Source organism: Nerophis ophidion, linkage group LG13 (assembly GCF_033978795.1).
Source record: "Nerophis ophidion isolate RoL-2023_Sa linkage group LG13, RoL_Noph_v1.0, whole genome shotgun sequence".
NCBI classification, from domain to species: domain Eukaryota; kingdom Metazoa; phylum Chordata; class Actinopteri; order Syngnathiformes; family Syngnathidae; genus Nerophis; species Nerophis ophidion.
In genome coordinates this window covers 25,772,060-25,789,993 of record NC_084623.1, presented here as the reverse complement: position 1 = coordinate 25,789,993, position 17,934 = coordinate 25,772,060, and the positions used below count along the sequence as shown (strand labels likewise).

General features: G+C 46.5%; 37 pseudogenes; all 37 read right to left on the bottom strand.

Annotated features, from left to right (window-relative positions):
• Window positions 1–148: 148 nt before the first annotated feature.
• LOC133565173 (5S ribosomal RNA) lies at window positions 149–267 on the bottom strand (annotated as a pseudogene).
• Window positions 268–631: 364 nt separating this feature from the next.
• Window positions 632–745, bottom strand: LOC133567370 (5S ribosomal RNA; annotated as a pseudogene).
• A 368-nt stretch (window positions 746–1,113) lies between these two features.
• Window positions 1,114–1,232, bottom strand: LOC133565172 (5S ribosomal RNA; annotated as a pseudogene).
• Window positions 1,233–1,596: 364 nt separating this feature from the next.
• On the bottom strand, window positions 1,597–1,715 carry LOC133565171 (5S ribosomal RNA; annotated as a pseudogene).
• Window positions 1,716–2,079: 364 nt separating this feature from the next.
• LOC133566672 (5S ribosomal RNA) lies at window positions 2,080–2,198 on the bottom strand (annotated as a pseudogene).
• A 368-nt stretch (window positions 2,199–2,566) lies between these two features.
• Window positions 2,567–2,685, bottom strand: LOC133565492 (5S ribosomal RNA; annotated as a pseudogene).
• A 364-nt stretch (window positions 2,686–3,049) lies between these two features.
• On the bottom strand, window positions 3,050–3,168 carry LOC133566659 (5S ribosomal RNA; annotated as a pseudogene).
• Window positions 3,169–3,532: 364 nt separating this feature from the next.
• On the bottom strand, window positions 3,533–3,651 carry LOC133565269 (5S ribosomal RNA; annotated as a pseudogene).
• A 368-nt stretch (window positions 3,652–4,019) lies between these two features.
• Window positions 4,020–4,138, bottom strand: LOC133566346 (5S ribosomal RNA; annotated as a pseudogene).
• A 368-nt stretch (window positions 4,139–4,506) lies between these two features.
• On the bottom strand, window positions 4,507–4,625 carry LOC133565169 (5S ribosomal RNA; annotated as a pseudogene).
• Window positions 4,626–4,989: 364 nt separating this feature from the next.
• LOC133565471 (5S ribosomal RNA) lies at window positions 4,990–5,108 on the bottom strand (annotated as a pseudogene).
• A 364-nt stretch (window positions 5,109–5,472) lies between these two features.
• Window positions 5,473–5,591, bottom strand: LOC133566618 (5S ribosomal RNA; annotated as a pseudogene).
• A 368-nt stretch (window positions 5,592–5,959) lies between these two features.
• On the bottom strand, window positions 5,960–6,078 carry LOC133565167 (5S ribosomal RNA; annotated as a pseudogene).
• A 364-nt stretch (window positions 6,079–6,442) lies between these two features.
• Window positions 6,443–6,561, bottom strand: LOC133566647 (5S ribosomal RNA; annotated as a pseudogene).
• Window positions 6,562–6,929: 368 nt separating this feature from the next.
• LOC133565489 (5S ribosomal RNA) lies at window positions 6,930–7,048 on the bottom strand (annotated as a pseudogene).
• Window positions 7,049–7,412: 364 nt separating this feature from the next.
• LOC133566634 (5S ribosomal RNA) lies at window positions 7,413–7,531 on the bottom strand (annotated as a pseudogene).
• A 364-nt stretch (window positions 7,532–7,895) lies between these two features.
• On the bottom strand, window positions 7,896–8,014 carry LOC133565256 (5S ribosomal RNA; annotated as a pseudogene).
• A 368-nt stretch (window positions 8,015–8,382) lies between these two features.
• LOC133566345 (5S ribosomal RNA) lies at window positions 8,383–8,501 on the bottom strand (annotated as a pseudogene).
• Window positions 8,502–8,869: 368 nt separating this feature from the next.
• On the bottom strand, window positions 8,870–8,987 carry LOC133566921 (5S ribosomal RNA; annotated as a pseudogene).
• Window positions 8,988–9,351: 364 nt separating this feature from the next.
• Window positions 9,352–9,460, bottom strand: LOC133567419 (5S ribosomal RNA; annotated as a pseudogene).
• Window positions 9,461–9,824: 364 nt separating this feature from the next.
• LOC133566617 (5S ribosomal RNA) lies at window positions 9,825–9,943 on the bottom strand (annotated as a pseudogene).
• A 368-nt stretch (window positions 9,944–10,311) lies between these two features.
• On the bottom strand, window positions 10,312–10,430 carry LOC133565166 (5S ribosomal RNA; annotated as a pseudogene).
• Window positions 10,431–10,804: 374 nt separating this feature from the next.
• On the bottom strand, window positions 10,805–10,923 carry LOC133566351 (5S ribosomal RNA; annotated as a pseudogene).
• A 368-nt stretch (window positions 10,924–11,291) lies between these two features.
• Window positions 11,292–11,410, bottom strand: LOC133565488 (5S ribosomal RNA; annotated as a pseudogene).
• Window positions 11,411–11,774: 364 nt separating this feature from the next.
• Window positions 11,775–11,893, bottom strand: LOC133566622 (5S ribosomal RNA; annotated as a pseudogene).
• A 364-nt stretch (window positions 11,894–12,257) lies between these two features.
• On the bottom strand, window positions 12,258–12,376 carry LOC133565433 (5S ribosomal RNA; annotated as a pseudogene).
• Window positions 12,377–12,744: 368 nt separating this feature from the next.
• LOC133566344 (5S ribosomal RNA) lies at window positions 12,745–12,863 on the bottom strand (annotated as a pseudogene).
• A 368-nt stretch (window positions 12,864–13,231) lies between these two features.
• Window positions 13,232–13,350, bottom strand: LOC133565165 (5S ribosomal RNA; annotated as a pseudogene).
• A 364-nt stretch (window positions 13,351–13,714) lies between these two features.
• On the bottom strand, window positions 13,715–13,833 carry LOC133565094 (5S ribosomal RNA; annotated as a pseudogene).
• Window positions 13,834–14,197: 364 nt separating this feature from the next.
• LOC133567441 (5S ribosomal RNA) lies at window positions 14,198–14,316 on the bottom strand (annotated as a pseudogene).
• Window positions 14,317–14,680: 364 nt separating this feature from the next.
• On the bottom strand, window positions 14,681–14,794 carry LOC133567369 (5S ribosomal RNA; annotated as a pseudogene).
• A 364-nt stretch (window positions 14,795–15,158) lies between these two features.
• On the bottom strand, window positions 15,159–15,277 carry LOC133566610 (5S ribosomal RNA; annotated as a pseudogene).
• Window positions 15,278–15,640: 363 nt separating this feature from the next.
• LOC133566598 (5S ribosomal RNA) lies at window positions 15,641–15,759 on the bottom strand (annotated as a pseudogene).
• A 368-nt stretch (window positions 15,760–16,127) lies between these two features.
• Window positions 16,128–16,246, bottom strand: LOC133565487 (5S ribosomal RNA; annotated as a pseudogene).
• A 364-nt stretch (window positions 16,247–16,610) lies between these two features.
• LOC133566415 (5S ribosomal RNA) lies at window positions 16,611–16,729 on the bottom strand (annotated as a pseudogene).
• A 364-nt stretch (window positions 16,730–17,093) lies between these two features.
• Window positions 17,094–17,212, bottom strand: LOC133567777 (5S ribosomal RNA; annotated as a pseudogene).
• A 364-nt stretch (window positions 17,213–17,576) lies between these two features.
• Window positions 17,577–17,695, bottom strand: LOC133566585 (5S ribosomal RNA; annotated as a pseudogene).
• Window positions 17,696–17,934: the final 239 nt, after the last annotated feature.

The window sequence follows — 17,934 nt, the reverse complement described above, 5'->3', positions numbered from 1 at the left end:
AGTCAAAACTAAACTTGTTTTGGGTGGAGACCAACGTTTTGTTTGGACGAGCATAATGTAGCGTTTTGACAAGTGTGGCAAGTATCAATAGCCATTGTGACAAAAACAAAAAGGAGAAAGTGCGCCCTATACTGGGAGCATCACTAAAAGCCTACAGCACCTGGTATTCCTAGGCAGTCTCCCAACCAAGTACTAACCAGGCCAGACCCAGCTTAGCTTCCGAGATCAGACGAGATCGGGCGATCTTCGGGTAGTATGGCCGTAAGCCGAGAGGCAGTCCTCAGAATCCAATTTTTAAATGTGGCAAGCTGGTTGACAGGACCTTTCTGCAATGAGCTACACCTGTGTGATACAATAATCACTGCTCTTTTTGTCAGCCTATGTAACTCTTTGGACTTTTGCCCCACTGTTAGCACTGAAGTGCCTTGAGGCACATGGGTCACTGTTGGCGACACTGCAAATCTTGCTATAAATTTCAGACCGAGTCAAAACTAAACTTGTTTTGGGTGGAGACCAGCGTTTTGTTTGGACGAGCATAATGTAGCGTTTTGACAAGTGTGGCAAGTATCTATAGCCATTGTGACAAAAACAAAAGGGAGAAAGTGCGCCCTATACTGGGAGCATCGCTAAAAGCCTACAGCACCTGGTATTCCTAGGCAGTCTCCCATCCAAGTACTAACCAGACCCAGCTTAGCTTCCGAGATCAGACGAGATCGGGCGATCTTCGGGTAGTATGGCCGTAAGCCGAGATGCCGTCCTCAGAATTCAATTTTTAAATGTGGCAAGCTGGTTGACAGGACCTTTCTGCAATGAGCTACACGTGTGTGATACAATAATCACTGCTCTTTTTCTCAGCCTATGTAACTCTTTGGACTTTTGCCCCACTGTTAGCACTGAAGTGCCTTGAGGCACATGGGTCACTGTTGGCGACACTGCAAATCTTGCTATAAATTTCAGACCGAGTCAAAACTAAACAAACATGTTTTGGGTGGAGACCAGCGGTTTGTTTGGACGAGCATAATGCAGCGTTTTGACAAGTTTGGCAAGTATCAATAGCCATTGTGACAAAAACAAAAGGGAGAAAGTGCGCCCTATACTGGGAGCATCGCTAAAAGCCTACAGCACCTGGTATTCCTAGGCAGTCTCCCAACCAAGTACTAACCAGGCCAGACCCAGCTTAGCTTCCGAGATCAGACGAGATCGGGCGATCTTCGGGTAGTATGGCCGTAAGCCGAGAGGCAGTCCTCAGAATCCAATTTTTAAATGTGGCAAGCTGGTTGAAAGGAACTTTCTGCAATGAGCTACACGTGTGTGATACAATAATCACTGCTCTTTTTCTCAGCCTATGTAACTCTTTGGACTTTTGCCCCACTGTTAGCACTGAAGTGCCTTGAGGCACATGGGTCACTGTTGGCGACACTGCAAATCTTGCTATAAATTTCAGACCGAGTCAAAACTAAACATGTTTTGGGTGGAGACCAGCGTTTTGTTTGGACGAGCATAATGTAGCGTTTTGACAAGTGTGGCAAGTATCAATAGCCATTGTGACAAAAACAAAAGGGAGAAAGTGCGCCCTATACTGGGAGCATCGCTAAAAGCCTACAGCACCTGGTATTCCTAGGCAGTCTCCCAACCAAGTACTAACCAGGCCAGACCCAGCTTAGCTTCCGAGATCAGACGAGATCGGGCGATCTTCGGGTAGTATGGCCGTAAGCCGAGAGGCAGTCCTCAGAATCCAATTTTTAAATGTGGCAAGCTGGTTGACAGGAACTTTCTGCAATGAGCTACACGTGTGTGATACAATAATCACTGCTCTTTTTCTCAGCCTATGTAACTCTTTGGACTTTTGCCCCACTGTTAGCACTGAAGTGCCTTGAGGCACATGGGTCACTGTTGGCGACACTGCAAATCTTGCTATAAATTTCAGACAGAGTCAAAACTAAACATGTTTTGGGTGGAGACCAGCGTTTTGTTTGGACGAGCATCATGTAGCGTTTTGACAAGTGTGGCAAGTATCTATAGCCATTGTGACAAAAACAAAAGGGAGAAAGTGCGCCCTATACTGGGAGCATCGCTAAAAGCCTACAGCACCTGGTATTCCTAGGCAGTCTCCCATCCAAGTACTAACCAGGCCAGACCCAGCTTAGCTTCCGAGATCAGACGAGATCGGGCGATCTTCGGGTAGTATGGCCGTAAGCCGAGATGCCGTCCTCAGAATTCAATTTTTAAATGTGGCAAGCTGGTTGACAGGACCTTTCTGCAATGAGCTACACATGTGTGATACAATAATCACTGCTCTTTTTCTCAGCCTATGTAACTCTTTGGACTTTTGCCCCACTGTTAGCACTGAAGTGCCTTGAGGCACATGGGTCACTGTTGGCGACACTGCAAATCTTGCTATAAATTTCAGACCGAGTCAAAACTAAACAAACATGTTTTGGGTGGAGACCAGCGGTTTGTTTGGGCGAGCATAATGTAGCGTTTTGACAAGTGTGGCAAGTATCTATAGCCATTGTGAAAAAAACAAAAGGGAGAAAGTGCGCCCTATACTGGGAGCATCGCTAAAAGCCTACAGCACCTGGTATTCCTAGGCAGTCTCCCAACCCAGTACTAACCAGGCCAGACCCAGCTTAGCTTCCGAGATCAAACGAGATCGGGCGATCTTCGGGTAGTATGGCCGTAAGCCGAGAGGCTGTCCTCAGAATTAAATTTTTAAATGTGGCAAGCTGGTTGACAGGACCTTTCTGCAATGAGCTACACGTGTGTGATAAAATAATCACTGCTCTTTTTCTCAGCTTATGTAACTCTTTGGACTTTTGCCCCACTGTTAGCACTGAAGTGCCTTGAGGCACATGGGTCACTGTTGGCGACACTGCAAATCTTGCTATAAATTTCAGACCGAGTCAAAACTAAACTTGTTTTGGGTGGAGACCAGCGTTTTGTTTGGACGAGCATAATGTAGCGTTTTGACAAGTGTGGCAAGTATCTATAGCCATTGTGACAAAAACAAAAGGGAGAAAGTGCGCCCTATACTGGGAGCATCGCTAAAAGCCTACAGCACCTGGTATTCCTAGGCAGTCTCCCATCCAAGTACTAACCAGGCCAGACCCAGCTTAGCTTCCGAGATCAGACGAGATCGGGCGATCTTCGGGTAGTATGGCCGTAAGCCGAAAGGCAGTCCTCAGAATTCAATTTTTAAATGTGGCAAGCTGGTTGACAGGAACTTTCTGCAATGAGCTACACGTGTGTGATACAATAATCACTGCTCTTTTTCTCAGCCTATGTAACTCTTTGGACTTTTGCCCCACTGTTAGCACTGAAGTGCCTTGAGGCACATGGGTCACTGTTGGCGACACTGCAAATCTTGCTATAAATTTCAGACCGAGTCAAAACTAAACATGTTTTGGGTGGAGACCAGCGTTTTGTTTGGACGAGCATCATGTAGCGTTTTGACAAGTGTGGCAAGTATCTATAGCCATTGTGACAAAAACAAAAGGGAGAAAGTGCGCCCTATACTGGGAGCATCGCTAAAAGCCTACAGCACCTGGTATTCCTAGGCAGTCTCCCATCCAAGTACTAACCAGGCCAGACCCAGCTTAGCTTCCGAGATCAGATGAGATCGGGCGATCTTCGGGTAGTATGGCCGTAAGCCGAGATGCCGTCCTCAGAATTCAATTTTTAAATGTGGCAAGCTGGTTGACAGGACCTTTCTGCAATGAGCTACACGTGTGTGATACAATAATCACTGCTCTTTTTCTCAGCCTATGTAACTCTTTGGACTTTTGCCCCACTGTTAGCACTGAAGTGCCTTGAGGCACATGGGTCACTGTTGGCGACACTGCAAATCTTGCTATAAATTTCAGACCGAGTCAAAACTAAACAAACATGTTTTGGGTGGAGACCAGCGGTTTGTTTGGGCGAGCATAATGTAGCGTTTTGACAAGTGTGGCAAGTATCTATAGCCATTGTGAAAAAAACAAAAGGGAGAAAGTGCGCCCTATACTGGGAGCATCGCTAAAAGTCTACAGCACCTGGTATTCCTAGGCAGTCTCCCAACCCAGTACTAACCAGGCCAGACCCAGCTTAGCTTCCGAGATCAAACGAGATCGGGCGATCTTCGGGTAGTATGGCCGTAAGCCGAGAGGCTGTCCTCAGAATTAAATTTTTAAATGTGGCAAGCTGGTTGACAGGACCTTTCTGCAATGAGCTACACGTGTGTGATACAATAATCACTGCTCTTTTTCTCAGCCTATGTAACTCTTTGGACTTTTGCCCCAATGTTAGCACTGAAGTGCCTTGAGGCACATGGGTCACTGTTGGCAACACTGCAAATCTTGCTATAAATTTCAGACCGAGTCAAAACTAAACAAACATGTTTTGGGTGGAGACCAGCGGTTTGTTTGGACGAGCATAATGCAGCGTTTTGACAAGTTTGGCAAGTATCAATAGCCATTGTGACAAAAACAAAAGGGAGAAAGTGCGCCCTATACTGGGAGCATCGCTAAAAGCCTACAGCACCTGGTATTCCTAGGCAGTCTCCCAACCAAGTACTAACCAGGCCAGACCCAGCTTAGCTTCCGAGATCAGACGAGATCGGGCGATCTTCGGGTAGTATGGCCGTAAGCCGAGAGGCAGTCCTCAGAATCCAATTTTTAAATGTGGCAAGCTGGTTGACAGGAACTTTCTGCAATGAGCTACACGTGTGTGATACAATAATCACTGCTCTTTTTCTCAGCCTATGTAACTCTTTGGACTTTTGCCCCACTGTTAGCACTGAAGTGCCTTGAGGCACATGGGTCACTGTTGGCGACACTGCAAATCTTGCTATAAATTTCAGACCGAGTCAAAACTAAACATGTTTTGGGTGGAGACCAGCGTTTTGTTTGGACGAGCATAATGTAGCGTTTTGACAAGTGTGGCAAGTATCAATAGCCATTGTGACAAAAACAAAAGGGAGAAAGTGCGCCCTATACTGGGAGCATCGCTAAAAGCCTACAGCACCTGGTATTCCTTGGCAGTCTCCCATCCAAGTACTAACCAGGCCAGACCCAGCTTAGCTTCCGAGATCAGACGAGATCGGGCGATCTTCGGGTAGTATGGCCGTAAGCCGAGAGGCAGTCCTCAGAATCCAATTTTTAAATGTGGCAAGCTGGTTGACAGGAACTTTCTGCAATGAGCTACACGTGTGTGATACAATAATCACTGCTCTTTTTCTCAGCCTATGTAACTCTTTGGACTTTTGCCCCACTGTTAGCACTGAAGTGCCTTGAGGCACATGGGTCACTGTTGGCGACACTGCAAATCTTGCTATAAATTTCAGACCGAGTCAAAACTAAACATGTTTTGGGTGGAGACCAGCGTTTTGTTTGGACGAGCATCATGTAGCCTTTTGACAAGTGTGGCAAGTATCTATAGCCATTGTGACAAAAACAAAAGGGAGAAAGTGCGCCCTATACTGGGAGCATCGCTAAAAGCCTACAGCACCTGGTATTCCTAGGCAGTCTCCCATCCAAGTACTAACCAGCCCAGACCCAGCTTAGCTTCCGAGATCAGACGAGATCGGGCGATCTTCGGGTAGTATGGCCGTAAGCCGAGATGCCGTCCTCAGAATTCAATTTTTAAATGTGGCAAGCTGGATGACAGGACCTTTCTGCAATGAGCTACACGTGTGTGATACAATAATCACTGCTCTTTTTCTCAGCCTATGTAACTCTTTGGACTTTTGCCCCACTGTTAGCACTGAAGTGCCTTGAGGCACATGGGTCACTGTTGGCGACACTGCAAATCTTGCTATAAATTTCAGACCGAGTCAAAACTAAACAAACATGTTTTGGGTGGAGACCAGCGGTTTGTTTGGACGAGCATAATGCAGCGTTTTGACAAGTTTGGCAAGTATCAATAGCCATTGTGACAAAAACAAAAGGGAGAAAGTGCGCCCTATACTGGGAGCATCGCTAAAAGCCTACAGCACCTGGTATTCCTAGGCAGTCTCCCAACCAAGTACTAACCAGGCCAGACCCAGCTTAGCTTCCGAGATCAGACGAGATCGGGCGATCTTCGGGTAGTATGGCCGTAAGCCGAGAGGCAGTCCTCAGAATCCAATTTTTAAATGTGGCAAGCTGGTTGACAGGAACTTTCTGCAATGAGCTACACGTGTGTGATACAATAATCACTGCTCTTTTTCTCAGCCTATGTAACTCTTTGGACTTTTGCCCCACTGTTAGCACTGAAGTGCCTTGAGGCACATGGGTCACTGTTGGCGACACTGCAAATCTTGCTATAAATTTCAGACAGAGTCAAAACTAAACATGTTTTGGGTGGAGACCAGCGTTTTGTTTGGACGAGCATCATGTAGCGTTTTGACAAGTGTGGCAAGTATCTATAGCCATTGTGACAAAAACAAAAGGGAGAAAGTGCGCCCTATACTGGGAGCATCGCTAAAAGCCTACAGCACCTGGTATTCCTAGGCAGTCTCCCATCCAAGTACTAACCAGGCCAGACCCAGCTTAGCTTCCGAGATCAGACGAGATCGGGCGATCTTCGGGTAGTATGGCCGTAAGCCGAGATGCCGTCCTCAGAATTCAATTTTTAAATGTGGCAAGCTGGTTGACAGGACCTTTCTGCAATGAGCTACACATGTGTGATACAATAATCACTGCTCTTTTTCTCAGCCTATGTAACTCTTTGGACTTTTGCCCCACTGTTAGCACTGAAGTGCCTTGAGGCACATGGGTCACTGTTGGCGACACTGCAAATCTTGCTATAAATTTCAGACCGAGTCAAAACTAAACAAACATGTTTTGGGTGGAGACCAGCGGTTTGTTTGGGCGAGCATAATGTAGCGTTTTGACAAGTGTGGCAAGTATCTATAGCCATTGTGAAAAAAACAAAAGGGAGAAAGTGCGCCCTATACTGGGAGCATCGCTAAAAGCCTACAGCACCTGGTATTCCTAGGCAGTCTCCCAACCCAGTACTAACCAGGCCAGACCCAGCTTAGCTTCCGAGATCAAACGAGATCGGGCGATCTTCGGGTAGTATGGCCGTAAGCCGAGAGGCTGTCCTCAGAATTAAATTTTTAAATGTGGCAAGCTGGTTGACAGGACCTTTCTGCAATGAGCTACACGTGTGTGATAAAATAATCACTGCTCTTTTTCTCAGCTTATGTAACTCTTTGGACTTTTGCCCCACTGTTAGCACTGAAGTGCCTTGAGGCACATGGGTCACTGTTGGCGACACTGCAAATCTTGCTATAAATTTCAGACCGAGTCAAAACTAAACTTGTTTTGGGTGGAGACCAGCGTTTTGTTTGGACGAGCATAATGTAGCGTTTTGACAAGTGTGGCAAGTATCTATAGCCATTGTGACAAAAACAAAAGGGAGAAAGTGCGCCCTATACTGGGAGCATCGCTAAAAGCCTACAGCACCTGGTATTCCTAGGCAGTCTCCCATCCAAGTACTAACCAGGCCAGACCCAGCTTAGCTTCCGAGATCAGACGAGATCGGGCGATCTTCGGGTAGTATGGCCGTAAGCCGAAAGGCAGTCCTCAGAATTCAATTTTTAAATGTGGCAAGCTGGTTGACAGGAACTTTCTGCAATGAGCTACACGTGTGTGATACAATAATCACTGCTCTTTTTCTCAGCCTATGTAACTCTTTGGACTTTTGCCCCACTGTTAGCACTGAAGTGCCTTGAGGCACATGGGTCACTGTTGGCGACACTGCAAATCTTGCTATAAATTTCAGACCGAGTCAAAACTAAACATGTTTTGGGTGGAGACCAGCGTTTTGTTTGGACGAGCATCATGTAGCGTTTTGACAAGTGTGGCAAGTATCTATAGCCATTGTGACAAAAACAAAAGGGAGAAAGTGCGCCCTATACTGGGAGCATCGCTAAAAGCCTACAGCACCTGGTATTCCTAGGCAGTCTCCCATCCAAGTACTAACCAGGCCAGACCCAGCTTAGCTTCCGAGATCAGATGAGATCGGGCGATCTTCGGGTAGTATGGCCGTAAGCCGAGATGCCGTCCTCAGAATTCAATTTTTAAATGTGGCAAGCTGGTTGACAGGACCTTTCTGCAATGAGCTACACGTGTGTGATACAATAATCACTGCTCTTTTTCTCAGCCTATGTAACTCTTTGGACTTTTGCCCCACTGTTAGCACTGAAGTGCCTTGAGGCACATGGGTCACTGTTGGCGACACTGCAAATCTTGCTATAAATTTCAGACCGAGTCAAAACTAAACAAACATGTTTTGGGTGGAGACCAGCGGTTTGTTTGGGCGAGCATAATGTAGCGTTTTGACAAGTGTGGCAAGTATCTATAGCCATTGTGAAAAAAACAAAAGGGAGAAAGTGCGCCCTATACTGGGAGCATCGCTAAAAGTCTACAGCACCTGGTATTCCTAGGCAGTCTCCCAACCCAGTACTAACCAGGCCAGACCCAGCTTAGCTTCCGAGATCAAACGAGATCGGGCGATCTTCGGGTAGTATGGCCGTAAGCCGAGAGGCTGTCCTCAGAATTAAATTTTTAAATGTGGCAAGCTGGTTGACAGGACCTTTCTGCAATGAGCTACACGTGTGTGATACAATAATCACTGCTCTTTTTCTCAGCCTATGTAACTCTTTGGACTTTTGCCCCAATGTTAGCACTGAAGTGCCTTGAGGCACATGGGTCACTGTTGGCAACACTGCAAATCTTGCTATAAATTTCAGACCGAGTCAAAACTAAACAAACATGTTTTGGGTGGAGACCAGCGGTTTGTTTGGACGAGCATAATGCAGCGTTTTGACAAGTTTGGCAAGTATCAATAGCCATTGTGACAAAAACAAAAGGGAGAAAGTGCGCCCTATACTGGGAGCATCGCTAAAAGCCTACAGCACCTGGTATTCCTAGGCAGTCTCCCAACCAAGTACTAACCAGGCCAGACCAGCTTAGCTTCCGAGATCAGACGAGATCGGGCGATCTTCGGGTAGTATGGCCGTAAGCCGAGAGGCAGTCCTCAGAATCCAATTTTTAAATGTGGCAAGCTGGTTGACAGGAACTTTCTGCAATGAGCTACACGTGTGTGATACAATAATCACTGCTCTTTTTCTCAGCCTATGTAACTCTTTGGACTTTTGCCCCACTGTTAGCACTGAAGTGCCTTGAGGCACATGGGTCACTGTTGGCGACACTGCAAATCTTGCTATAAATTTCAGACCGAGTCAAAACTAAACATGTTTTGGGTGGAGACCAGCGTTTTGTTTGGACGAGCATAATGTAGCGTTTTGACAAGTGTGGCAAGTATCAATAGCCATTGTGACAAAAACAAAAGGGAGAAAGTGCGCCCTATACTGGGAGCATCGCTAAAAGCCTACAGCACCTGGTATTCCTTGGCAGTCTCCCATCCAAGTACTAACCAGGCCAGACCCAGCTTAGCTTCCGAGATCGGGCGATCTTCGGGTAGTATGGCCGTAAGCCGAGAGGCAGTCCTCAGAATCCAATTTTTAAATGTGGCAAGCTGGTTGACAGGAACTTTCTGCAATGAGCTACACGTGTGTGATACAATAATCACTGCTCTTTTTCTCAGCCTATGTAACTCTTTGGACTTTTGCCCCACTGTTAGCACTGAAGTGCCTTGAGGCACATGGGTCACTGTTGGCGACACTGCAAATCTTGCTATAAATTTCAGACCGAGTCAAAACTAAACATGTTTTGGGTGGAGACCAGCGTTTTGTTTGGACGAGCATCATGTAGCCTTTTGACAAGTGTGGCAAGTATCTATAGCCATTGTGACAAAAACAAAAGGGAGAAAGTGCGCCCTATACTGGGAGCATCGCTAAAAGCCTACAGCACCTGGTATTCCTAGGCAGTCTCCCATCCAAGTACTAACCAGCCCAGACCCAGCTTAGCTTCCGAGATCAGACGAGATCGGGCGATCTTCGGGTAGTATGGCCGTAAGCCGAGATGCCGTCCTCAGAATTCAATTTTTAAATGTGGCAAGCTGGATGACAGGACCTTTCTGCAATGAGCTACACGTGTGTGATACAATAATCACTGCTCTTTTTCTCAGCCTATGTAACTCTTTGGACTTTTGCCCCACTGTTAGCACTGAAGTGCCTTGAGGCACATGGGTCACTGTTGGCGACACTGCAAATCTTGCTATAAATTTCAGACCGAGTCAAAACTAAACAAACATGTTTTGGGTGGAGACCAGCGGTTTGTTTGGACGAGCATAATGCAGCGTTTTGACAAGTTTGGCAAGTATCAATAGCCATTGTGACAAAAACAAAAGGGAGAAAGTGCGCCCTATACTGGGAGCATCGCTAAAAGCCTACAGCACCTGGTATTCCTAGGCAGTCTCCCAACCAAGTACTAACCAGGCCAGACCCAGCTTAGCTTCCGAGATCAGACGAGATCGGGCGATCTTCGGGTAGTATGGCCGTAAGCCGAGAGGCAGTCCTCAGAATCCAATTTTTAAATGTGGCAAGCTGGTTGACAGGAACTTTCTGCAATGAGCTACACGTGTGTGATACAATAATCACTGCTCTTTTTCTCAGCCTATGTAACCCTATGTAACTCTTTGGACTTTTGCCCCACTGTTAGCACTGAAGTGCCTTGAGGCACATGGGTCACTGTTGGCGACACTGCAAATCTTGCTATAAATTTCAGACAGAGTCAAAACTAAACATGTTTTGGGTGGAGACCAGCGTTTTGTTTGGACGAGCATCATGTAGCGTTTTGACAAGTGTGGCAAGTATCTATAGCCATTGTGACAAAAACAAAAGGGAGAAAGTGCGCCTTATACTGGGAGCATCGCTAAAAGCCTACAGCACCTGGTAATCCTAGGCAGTCTCCCATCCAAGTACTAACCAGGCCAGACCCAGCTTAGCTTCCGAGATCAGACGAGATCGGGCGATCTTCGGGTAGTATGGCCGTAAGCCGAGATGCCGTCCTCAGAATTCAATTTTTAAATGTGGCAAGCTGGTTGACAGGACCTTTCTGCAATGAGCTACACGTGTGTGATACAATAATCACTGCTCTTTTTCTCAGCCTATGTAACTCTTTGGACTTTTGCCCCACTGTTAGCACTGAAGTGCCTTGAGGCACATGGGTCACTGTTGGCGACACTGCAAATCTTGCTATAAATTTCAGACCGAGTCAAAACTAAACAAACATGTTTTGGGTGGAGACCAGCGGTTTGTTTGGGCGAGCATAATGTCGCGTTTTGACAAGTGTGGCAAGTATCTATAGCCATTGTGAAAAAAACAAAAGGGAGAAAGTGCGCCCTATACTGGGAGCATCGCTAAAAGCCTACAGCACCTGGTATTCCTAGGCAGTCTCCCAACCCAGTACTAACCAGGCCAGACCCAGCTTAGCTTCCGAGATCAAACGAGATCGGGCGATCTTCGGGTAGTATGGCCGTAAGCCGAGAGGCTGTCCTCAGAATTAAATTTTTAAATGTGGCAAGCTGGTTGACAGGACCTTTCTGCAATGAGCTACACGTGTGTGATAAAATAATCACTGCTCTTTTTCTCAGCTTATGTAACTCTTTGGACTTTTGCCCCACTGTTAGCACTGAAGTGCCTTGAGGCACATGGGTCACTGTTGGCGACACTGCAAATCTTGCTATAAATTTCAGACCGAGTCAAAACTAAACTTGTTTTGGGTGGAGACCAGCGTTTTGTTTGGACGAGCATAATGTAGCGTTTTGACAAGTGTGGCAAGTATCTATAGCCATTGTGACAAAAACAAAAGGGAGAAAGTGCGCCCTATACTGGGAGCATCGCTAAAAGCCTACAGCACCTGGTATTCCTAGGCAGTCTCCCATCCAAGTACTAACCAGGCCAGACCCAGCTTAGCTTCCGAGATCAGACGAGATCGGGCGATCTTCGGGTAGTATGGCCGTAAGCCGAAAGGCAGTCCTCAAAATTCAATTTTTAAATGTGGCAAGCTGGTTGACAGGAACTTTCTGCAATGAGCTACACGTGTGTGATACAATAATCACTGCTCTTTTTCTCAGCCTATGTAACTCTTTGGACTTTTGCCCCACTGTTAGCACTGAAGTGCCTTGAGGCACATGGGTCACTGTTGGCGACACTGCAAATCTTGCTATAAATTTCAGACCGAGTCAAAACTAAACATGTTTTGGGTGGAGACCAGCGTTTTGTTTGGACGAGCATCATGTAGCGTTTTGACAAGTGTGGCAAGTATCTATAGCCATTGTGACAAAAACAAAAGGGAGAAAGTGCGCCCTATACTGGGAGCATCGCTAAAAGCCTACAGCACCTGGTATTCCTAGGCAGTCTCCCATCCAAGTACTGACCAGGCCAGACCCAGCTTAGCTTCCGAGATCAGACGAGATCGGGCGATCTTCGGGTAGTATGGCCGTAAGCCGAGATGCCGTCCTCAGAATTCAATTTTTAAATGTGGCAAGCTGGTTGACAGGACCTTTCTGCAATGAGCTACACGTGTGTGATACAATAATCACTGCTCTTTTTCTCAGCCTATGTAACTCTTTGGACTTTTGCCCCACTGTTAGCACTGAAGTGCCTTGAGGCACATGGGTCACTGTTGGCGACACTGCAAATCTTGCTATAAATTTCAGACCGAGTCAAAACTAAACAAACATGTTTTGGGTGGAGACCAGCGGTTTGTTTGGGCGAGCATAATGTAGCGTTTTGACAAGTGTGGCAAGTATCTATAGCCATTGTGAAAAAAACAAAAGGGAGAAAGTGCGCCCTATACTGGGAGCATCGCTAAAAGTCTACAGCACCTGGTATTCCTAGGCAGTCTCCCAACCCAGTACTAACCAGGCCAGACCCAGCTTAGCTTCCGAGATCAAACGAGATCGGGCGATCTTCGGGTAGTATGGCCGTAAGCCGAGAGGCTGTCCTCAGAATAAAATTTTTAAATGTGGCAAGCTGGTTGACAGGACCTTTCTGCAATGAGCTACACGTGTGTGATACAATAATCACTGCTCTTTTTCTCAGCCTATGTAACTCTTTGGACTTTTGCCCCAATGTTAGCACTGAAGTGCCTTGAGGCACATGGGTCACTGTTGGCAACACTGCAAATCTTGCTATAAATTTCAGACCGAGTCAAAACTAAACAAACATGTTTTAGGTGGAGACCAGCGGTTTGTTTGGACGAGCATAATGCAGCGTTTTGACAAGTTTGGCAAGTATCAATAGCCATTGTGACAAAAACAAAAGGGAGAAAGTGCGCCCTATACTGGGAGCATCGCTAAAAGCCTACAGCACCTGGTATTCCTAGGCAGTCTCCCAACCAAGTACTAACCAGGCCAGACCCAGCTTAGCTTCCGAGATCAGACGAGATCGGGCGATCTTCGGGTAGTATGGCCGTAAGCCGAGAGGCAGTCCTCAGAATCCAATTTTTAAATGTGGCAAGCTGGTTGACAGGAACTTTCTGCAATGAGCTACACGTGTGTGATACAATAATCACTGCTCTTTTTCTCAGCCTATGTAACTCTTTGGACTTTTGCCCCACTGTTAGCACTGAAGTGCCTTGAGGCACATGGGTCACTGTTGGCGACACTGCAAATCTTGCTATAAATTTCAGACCGAGTCAAAACTAAACATGTTTTGGGTGGAGACCAGCGTTTTGTTTGGACGAGCATAATGTAGCGTTTTGACAAGTGTGGCAAGTATCAATAGCCATTGTGACAAAAACAAAAGGGAGAAAGTGCGCCCTATACTGGGAGCATCGCTAAAAGCCTACAGCACCTGGTATTCCTAGGCAGTCTCCCATCCAAGTACTAACCAGGCCAGACCCAGCTTAGCTTCCGAGATCAAACGAGATCGGGCGATCTTCGGGTAGTATGGCCGTAAGCCGAGAGGCAGTCCTCAGAATCCAATTTTTAAATGTGGCAAGCTGGTTGACAGGAACTTTCTGCAATGAGCTACACGTGTGTGATACAATAATCACTGCTCTTTTTCTCAGCCTATGTAACTCTTTGGACTTTTGCCCCACTGTTAGCACTGAAGTGCCTTGAGGCACATGGGTCACTGTTGGCGACACTGCAAATCTTGCTATAAATTTCAGACCGAGTCAAAACTAAACATGTTTTGGGTGGAGACCAGCGTTTTGTTTGGACGAGCATCATGTAGCGTTTTGACAAATGTGGCAAGTATCTATAGCCATTGTGACAAAAACAAAAGGGAGAAAGTGCGCCCTATACTGGGAGCATCGCTAAAAGCCTACAGCACCTGGTATTCCTAGGCAGTCTCCCATCCAAGTACTAACCAGCCCAGACCCAGCCATGCTTCCGAGATCAGACGAGATCGGGCGATCTTCGGGTAGTATGGCCGTAAGCCGAGAGGCAGTCCTCAGAATCCAATTTTTGAATGTGGCAAGCTGGTTGACAGGACCTTTCTGCAATGAGCTACACGTGTGTGATACAATAATCACTGCTCTTTTTGTCAGCCTATATAACTCTTTGGACTTTTGCCCCACTGTTAGCACTGAAGTGCCTTGAGGCACATGGGTCACTGTTGGCGACACTGCAAATCTTGCTATAAATTTCACACCGAGTCAAAACTAAACTTGTTTTGGGTGGAGACCAGCGTTTTGTTTGGACGAGCATAATGTAGCGTTTTGACAAGTGTGGCAAGTATCTATAGCCATTGTGACAAAAACAAAAGGGAGAAAGTGCGCCCTATACTGGGAGCATCGCTAAAAGCCTACAGCACCTGGTATTCCTAGGCAGTCTCCCATCCAAGTACTAACCAGACCCAGCTTAGCTTCCGAGATCAGACGAGATCGGGCGATCTTCGGGTAGTATGGCCGTAAGCCGAGATGCCGTCCTCAGAATTCAATTTTTAAATGTGGCAAGCTGGTTGACAGGACCTTTCTGCAATGAGCTACACGTGTGTGATACAATAATCACTGCTCTTTTTCTCAGCCTATGTAACTCTTTGGACTTTTGCCCCACTGTTAGCACAGAAGTGCCTTGAGGCACATGGGTCACTGTTGGCGACACTGCAAATCTTGCTATAAATTTCAGACCGAGTCAAAACTAAACTTGTTTTGGGTGGAGACCAGCGTTTTGTTTGGACGAGCATAATGTAGCGTTTTGACAAGTGTGGCAAGTATCTATAGCCATTGTGACAAAAACAAAAGGGAGAAAGTGCGCCCTATACTGGGAGCATCGCTAAAAGCCTACAGCACCTGGTATTCCTAGGCAGTCTCCCATCCAAGTACTAACCAGGCCAGACCCAGCTTAGCTTCCGAGATCAGACGAGATCGGGCGATCTTCGGGTAGTATGGCCGTAAGCCGAAAGGCAGTCCTCAGAATTAATTTTTAAATGTGGCAAGCTGGTTGACAGGAACTTTCTGCAATGAGCTACACGTGTGTGATACAATAATCACTGCTCTTTTTCTCAGCCTATGTAACTCTTTGGACTTTTGCCCCACTGTTAGCACTGAAGTGCCTTGAGGCACATGGGTCACTGTTGGCGACACTGCAAATCTTGCTATAAATTTCAGACCGAGTCAAAACTAAACATGTTTTGGGTGAAGACCAGCGTTTTGTTTGGTCGAGCATCATGTAGCGTTTTGACAAGTGTGGCAAGTATCTATAGCCATTGTGACAAAAACAAAAGGGAGAAAGTGCGCCCTATACTGGGAGCATCGCTAAAAGCCTACAGCACCTGGTATTCCTAGGCAGTCTCCCATCCAAGTACTAACCAGGCCAGACCCAGCTTAGCTTCCGAGATCAGACGAGATCGGGCGATCTTCGGGTAGTATGGCCGTAAGCCGAGATGCCGTCCTCAGAATTCAATTTTTAAATGTGGCAAGCTGGTTGACAGGACCTTTCTGCAATGAGCTACACCTGTGTGATACAATAATCACTGCTCTTTTTCTCAGCCTATGTAACTCTTTGGACTTTTGCCCCACTGTTAGCACAGAAGTGCCTTGAGGCACATGGGTCACTGTTGGCGACACTGCAAATCTTGCTATAAATTTCAGACCGAGTCAAAACTAAACAAACATGTTTTGGGTGGAGACCAGCGGTTTGTTTGGGCGAGCATAATGTAGCGTTTTGACAAGTGTGGCAAGTATCTATAGCCATTGTGAAAAAAACAAAAGGGAGAAAGTGCGCCCTATACTGGGAGCATCGCTAAAAGCCTACAGCACCTGGTATTCCTAGGCAGTCTCCCAACCCAGTACTAACCAGGCCAGACCCAGCTTAGCTTCCGAGATCAAACGAGATCGGGCGATCTTCGGGTAGTATGGCCGTAAGCCGAGAGGCTGTCCTCAGAATTACATTTTTAAATGTGGCAAGCTGGTTGACAGGACCTTTCTGCAATGAGCTACACGTGTGTGATAAAATAATCACTGCTCTTTTTCTCAGCTTATGTAACTCTTTGGACTTTTGCCCCACTGTTAGAACTGAAGTGCCTTGAGGCACATGGGTCACTGTTGGCGACACTGCAAATCTTGCTATAAATTTCAGACCGAGTCAAAACTAAACTTGTTTTGGGTGGAGACCAGCGTTTTGTTTGGACGAGCATAATGTAGCGTTTTGACAAGTGTGGCAAGTATCAATAGCCATTGTGACAAAAAGAAAAGGGAGAAAGTGCGCCCTATACTGGGAGCATCGCTAAAAGCCTACAGCACCTGGTATTCCTAGGCAGTCTCCCAACCAAGTACTAACCAGGCCAGACCCAGCTTAGCTTCCGATATCAGACGAGATCGGGCGATCTTCGGGTAGTATGGCCGTAAGCCGAGAGGCAGTCCTCAGAATCCAATTTTTAAATGTGGCAAGCTGGTTGACAGGAACTTTCTGCAATGAGCTACACGTGTGTGATACAATAATCACTGCTCTTTTTCTCAGCCTATGTAACTCTTTGGACTTTTGCCCCACTGTTAGCACTGAAGTGCCTTGAGGCACATGGGTCACTGTTGGCGACACTGCAAATCTTGCTATAAATTTCAGACAGAGTCAAAACTAAACATGTTTTGGGTGGAGACCAGCGTTTTGTTTGGACGAGCATAATGTAGCGTTTTGACAAGTGTGGCAAGTATCTATAGCCATTGTGACAAAAACAAAAGGGAGAAAGTGCGCCCTATACTGGGAGCATCGCTAAAAGCCTACAGCACCTGGTATTCCTAGGCAGTCTCCAATCCAAGTACTAACCAGGCCAGACCCAGCTTAGCTTCCGAGATCAGACGAGATCGGGTGATCTTCGGGTAGTATGGCCGTAAGCCGAGAGGCAGTCCTCAGAATTCAATTTTTAAATGTGGCAAGCTGGTTGACAGGCACTTTCTGCAATGAGCTACACGTGTGTGATACAATAATCACTGCTCTTTTTCTCAGCCTATGTAACTCTTTGGACTTTTGCCCCACTGTTAGCACTGAAGTGCCTTGAGGCACATGGGTCACTGTTGGCGACACTGCAAATCTTGCTATAAATTTCAGACCGAGTCAAAACTAAACATGTTTTGGGTGGAGACCAGCGTTTTGTTTGGACGAGCATCATGTAGCGTTTTGACAAGTGTGGCAAGTATCTATAGCCATTGTGACAAAAACAAAAGGGAGAAAGTGCGCCCTATACTGGGAGCATCGCTAAAAGCCTACAGCACCTGGTATTCCTAGGCAGTCTCCCATCCAAGTACTAACCAGGCCAGACCCAGCTTAGCTTCCGAGATCAGACGAGATCGGGCGATCTTCGGGTAGTATGGCCGTAAGCCGAGATGCCGTCCTCAGAATTCAATTTTTAAATATGGCAAGCTGGTTGACAGGACCTTTCTGCAATGAGCTACACGTGTGTGATACAATAATCACTGCTCTTTTTCTCAGCCTATGTAACTCTTTGGACTTTTGCCCCACTGTTAGCACTGAAGTGCCTTGAGGCACATGGGTCACTGTTGGCGACACTGCAAATCTTGCTATAAATTTCAGACCGAGTCAAAACTAAACAAACATGTT